We start from the raw sequence: 6,079 nt of genomic DNA on the forward strand, positions 1-6,079 counted from the left end.
TCCTTATGGCATATATAAATCACTGTATGAGTCAAAATATTACACACTATTACTGCTCTTTTTAACATATGTGACCCAGCAAGCCCCAGATCTTCGTGCAACATGTAGATTCACAATGCCACATTCTCCACTTCTCCACATCATCTTCAGGAGAGCACCCATCAAACAATCCACAGAATAAATGTATGTGGGGTTTTTGACAAGTTTAAGCAAATCAGTATTTGTAAGTGGTCTGATGGATTGCACAATTATGAGGTTACTTTTTCCTTTCCTGATAGCGAAGTATTCCATAAACTTGTTATGTCTTTGTGACTCAAGAAGTTGCTCTTCCACATTCTGTGCATTCTTCACTGTCCTCACTATGGTGGTAGTACCTCCAGCGAAACAGCTGATGGCTGATAAACTGGCCAAGCCTGGAATTAAAAATGGAATAATTTCACCCAATGCCGTAGGTACTGGTAGAATCCATGACATCTGAATCCATCCTCTTCTTACTCCTTTTTGCTTCAGAACACTTATCTGCCAAAAGCACTGACTGAATGCAGGTTTTTAAACATCCCACGGGTTTCTTCATGTTCTTAAGCAGTCAATGAGCTGCTTTCATAACCTGTTTGAAATTTATTGCAGAACCAAATTTAAGTTTGGGACACATTGATTAATCAACTGTAAATTCCGCAGTGTGTTGACTTATGCCTATCTCCTTTCTTCCATGTATTTGTTCAGATTTACTGGCTCACATTCAATGTGCAACATGAATTTCTGCTAAACCTTTATTTGCAGAGTAGGCTAAATCAAGTTCCTTAGACACTTCATGAAGCAGATTAATCTACGTATCACTGTGTGCCAGACGCCTGCAATTTTACTCCAGGTCCACAGTACTTGTACCCTTAAGACCAGTATATGTAATTCAATTTGCAGACTATCAAGAATACTACCTTTACCATGAATGATGCACATTGTAAAACATGCATCATGATACTGTACGCTTGGTAGGTTGGTGCGCATTATTATATACATCATCTTCAGCATCCACCCAGCTGTTGTTTTTTGAAAGCATGCCAAACCATTTTAGAAACGCCTCGCTCCCTTGATGTTTTATAAACGTGTTGCATTTAGAGCTTCTCTGTAATTCCTCTGTGTAGAAACTACCAGCTGCTTCTTCACCTTCACTGTCATTTAAGATGTAAGTCCCTGGGTTTGCACACCAAATATCTCTGTTGACCAGTTTAGTAGCTATGATTTATGAAATGCTGTCTCATTTTGAAATATACACCAAATTGCCTATATTAAATTTTAGCCTGCATGGATCCAGCATTTTAATATGACTGTATACTATATTTAAACAGTGGAAAATCCAGGATGGAATGTAACAATATTACAAGAATGAAAATTGAAACTTCCTGGCAGATTAAAACTGTGTGCCGGACCGAGACTCGAACTCGGGACCTTTGCCTTTTGCGGGCAAGTGCTCTACCAACTGAGCTACCCAAGCACGACTCACGCCCCGTCCTCACAGTTGGTAGAGCACTTGCCCACGAAAGGCAAAGGTCCCTAGTTCGAGTCTTGGTCCGGTACACAGTTTTAATTTGCCAGGAAGTTTCATATCAGGGCACACTCCGCTGCAGAGTGAAAATCTCATTCTAGAATGAAAATTGCTACTCACCATATAGCAGAGATGCTGAGTCACAGACCGGCACAACAAAAAGACTCTTGCAACTTTCCTTCTCATAATATCGTACACTGTATTTAGAAGCTCAGTATCATGGACATGTAGGTTGCATTTTAATGGTAGTGTGGCAAGGGCAGTTATACTGTGCGATTATATGTGGGAAAGTATTGAGCCATTGATATGATCATTGAAGATTAAACTGAACATACATACTGTTTTTTATTGTCCTGTTCAAATACTCCACAATACTCACTTTCATGTGAGTAAATGTTAAGTAGTGATGTATTCTGTACTGATCCATTACTACCCTGAAATAGCAGTTGTAGAATTCACCTCTTTGATCAATTTGAAGATTGTCAGAGCAGTGGTTCATCCCCATCCGCAGCAGTTGCCCAAAGATGTCTGCTACTTCCATATCAATCTTCACCTTCACTGGTAGAGCCCATGCAGATTTCTAATATGTTATCTACAACCATTCAAATATATTTGTAACCTGCATTTGAGTATTTATATTGACTAACTTCTATGAAGTCTGCCTGCCATATATTATCCAAACCATGTATAACAACACATTTACATGCAAATATCTTTCGTGTTGGTTTCTGAAGCTTTTGGACGACCATCTCCATAGTTATTTGATAATGAGTCTTTCTTGAAGCTAAGAAATTACTGACGTAATTTCATTTGTGTGTGCTGTTGGGGAAAATGTTGAGAGCTGCCGTAACTGTTCTATGATTTTGTTACAGTTGTCATAGCATATTTACTCCACAGGTCGATTGTTTGTTCTTTTATGCTGGATACTGATGCCTTTACTCACACCATGTACATCTTCTAATGCAAGTCTAATAACATTCACGCATTTCATGTTTTTTTTTATTCGCCCATCTGGCATTATGTTTAGCCTATGTGTGTTTGTCATATTTAATATTATAGTGAACTACCCTATCTTTTTGGTGAGATATGTGCTAGGATTCGAAGTTTTTAAGAATATCAGGTCCACTAACTAGGTGTTCATTCAAACTCCTTCTGTCCAACATGTATTAAACACACTATGTGATCAAAAGTATCCGGACACCTGGTTGAAAATGACTTACAAGTTCATGGCACTCTCCATCGGTAATGCTGGAACTCTGTAACAAGTTGGCCCATCCTTACCCTTGATGACAGCTTCCACTCTTGCTGTTCAGTCAGGTGCTGGAAGCTTTCTTGGGGAATGGTAGCCCATTCTTCACGGAGTGCTGCACTGAGGAGAGGTATCGATGTCGGTCAGTGAGATCTGGCACAAAGTCGGCATTCGAAAACATCCCAAAGGTGTTCTATAGGATTCAGGTCAGAACAGTCCATTACGGGGATGTTATTGTCGTGTAACCACTCCACCACAAACCGTGCATTATGAACAGGTACTTGATCACGTTGAAAGATGCAATCGCCATCCACGAACTGCTTTTCAACAGTGGAAAGCAAGAAGGTGCTTAACTACTTACAGTGGCTCCTGATGCAGTTTGGAATTCCTGTGTGATGGTCTAGATAGATATCTGCCTATTACACATTACAACCCTCTTCAACTGTTGGCGGTCTCTATCAGTCAACAGACAAGGTTGGCCTGTACGCTTTTGTGCTGTATGTGTCCCTACATGTTTCCACTACACTACCACATGGGAACCAGCAGACCTAGGGATGTTTAGGAGTGTGGAAACGTCACGTACAGATGTATGACACAAGTGACACCCAATCACCTGACCACATTTGAAGTTCATGAGTTCCGCAGAGCACCCCATTCTGCTCTCTCATGATGTGTAATGACTACTGAGGTCGCTGATATGAAGTACCTGGCAGTAGGTGGCAGCACAATGCACCTAATATGAAAAACGTACATTTTTGGTGGTGTCCGGATACTTTTGATCACATAGTGTACCTGATCAAGCAATAGGATGCTTTCCCAACATATACTGTTTATCCCTTGTGACTCTGTATGTCGTATTTATTTTGATAGCACTGTGATGGTTGATATAATTGGTAATAGTATATCTTTTTTTCTTTCTCCTCCCCTGGCCTCCTCCTTCTGTCTCCAGTTCTTCATGTGTGAGACCCTTTTAAGACTTTTGGTTACTGGCCTAAACAATTCTGAAAGAATATTATCTCGCTACAAGTGCCCTAAGTTTACACAGTTATTCTGTCTGAGCAGGCCTCGGAAGGCCCAACAGTGCTGACCAAGTGCTGTGTGATCCTTTCCTGACTGTTGTCAGGTTTCATTACTGGAGCTGCTACTTCTCAGTCAAGTAGATCCTCAGTTGTTCTCGACAAGGGCCTAAAGCACGCCACTTGCCAACAGTGCTTGGAAGAGCAGTAGTGCACAACTTAAATATCCATTAATTATTATGGGGTTCACCCTTTGTATGTATAACACTCATTCAGTCTCATCAGCCTTTGTGTTTGCTGTACTGATTAACTGCAGAATGGTTCTAATGTTTTCCTCCTGTGCATTTTTCTCCTCAATATTTACAGGAGGAGTTTTTTTTTTTTTTAGCTCTTCAATTTCATGGGCCTTTACAGTTACCATTTTGAGGGTATCCTGCTACACATGTGTTTCAGTGATATTGTCAATAGAGCTATTGAGACATTAAATTTTTGTGGCAACATATAGATGGATGTTCAGTCTGTGCATACACCCTTGGAATGAGTGAATGACATCCTTGAGAACCTGTCCATGGCAAGCAATATACTGACACAGGTACGTATTGTTACATTAGCTCCTAAGCAGAACCTCCTGGAAATTTCATGTGTCGGATCCATAATTCAATTTCCAAGTTTTATCAATAACCAGAAAACCATAATATCAATCATTCCAGCAATCACCTCATGTGATGATGATTTCATTGAATGACATGCGGATCATGAGCTTGGTAAATATGCTTTAAATCCAGATTGTCCTCTTTGAAAGCAATAATATGGTTCACATTATCCTGAATCATCTACTATGTGATCCTTGAATATGTCTGGTTCAAATAAAACACATTGACTTTCGTATGACGACCAAAGTTGAAATGTTTTCAGATCTCATCCTGGTTCTTCATTGTAACTCTGTCAGATATGAATATGGAGTTTGGTTTTAATTTTTCTGGTGGGGGAACGTCACTGCTTTCACTGGATATCTGGTACATTACTACCATACCTCAATGCGATGCAGAATCTCCTGCAATAGCTGATACTTGGGATGAAATAATGATTTTGAAAATATATATACATGCTCAAAGCCCTCTCCCTTACAATAGGTTAGCAGTGATACAAGAAAATTAATCTCTCCACATTCTGATGAACCAATGATTAAAGCACATATGAATTTTAGGAAGGAGTGACTTTTCTTCTTGGCATCAGTATTGTTGCAGAACGAGTCAATTATGTACAGTCGTCATTGTGAGTATGTTTCATTCACTCAACCACGGTTATGACTACAGGTATACATTAGCAAGCTGGCGATTTTATAGCGAGGAAAGACACTTTTATTCATGTTCTTCATGTTCATATTCTTACAATTGAGAGGGTAAATACACATTCTTAAATACCGGTATGCTTGTAGTTTGGTGCCCACATCAGGCATGGTTGATTCATAAGTATTCCGAAATATCGATGCACAAAATGCATCACACAGTTGGGCAATGATTTCTTCTGATGGCTTGTGATTCTGGCACGTCAACTACACCAAAAATTTGTCCACTTTTTCTCATAGAATCTGCATGCAATGAAAGCCAACACTGTGCAAAATTCATGATCTGATATCATTCTCACACTAACACATTTGCTGTTACTAATGTTTAAACTGTAGTTGACAGTATATAGCATAATTCTAAGATTCAATGGTTTCGCCCCAGCTGCAGGAAGATGAAGACATCTGTTATATACATTTATCTATGGTCTCACACTTTTCTTCCAGTTCCACCACGAGTAATATTTATTTGTCACTGCACGAAGGAGGTGAGCTACAACATGCAGTTCATCTTCTCCCTTCAAGAGTTCTTACTCGATGTCATGATACTAGACACTAAATACTATAAGAATAGAGTAGGTTTATTACTCGCTAATTTAGAGCAGGAGACGAGCGTATGCAGCAAGTTCTCAACAACGAAGCATCTTTCAACACACTGTAGTCAACTATTTAGACGCTGTCAGTGGAGAACGACGACTGCAGAACATAGTTGTTTTCAGGGAATCTGATAAGACTGGTCATCTAAATGAGGGGTTGGGGCATAAAACAAGGTTACTGAGATTTTGGCCAAAAATGACTTACGCCACTTATACGATGTAGTATCACAGTCTAATACACACAGTCGCGACACTCACTGCTGTGAATTGTGAAAGTTGTTACCATTTGACAGTTCAAGTGACACTAGCGCCCCTAGCGGCCAGAAAGCT

General features: G+C 39.8%; 1 non-coding gene across 1 annotated transcript; it reads right to left on the reverse strand.

Annotated features, from left to right (window-relative positions):
• Positions 1-1,418: 1,418 nt before the first annotated feature.
• On the reverse strand, positions 1,419-1,493 carry Trnal-caa (transfer RNA leucine (anticodon CAA)). Its single transcript has one exon. It is a non-coding gene; the product is annotated as a tRNA-Leu (tRNA).
• Between the last annotated feature and the right edge of the window lie 4,586 nt (positions 1,494-6,079).

This window comes from Schistocerca cancellata, chromosome 4 (genome assembly GCF_023864275.1).
Source record: "Schistocerca cancellata isolate TAMUIC-IGC-003103 chromosome 4, iqSchCanc2.1, whole genome shotgun sequence".
In the NCBI taxonomy this organism is placed as follows: Eukaryota; Metazoa; Arthropoda; class Insecta; order Orthoptera; family Acrididae; genus Schistocerca; species Schistocerca cancellata.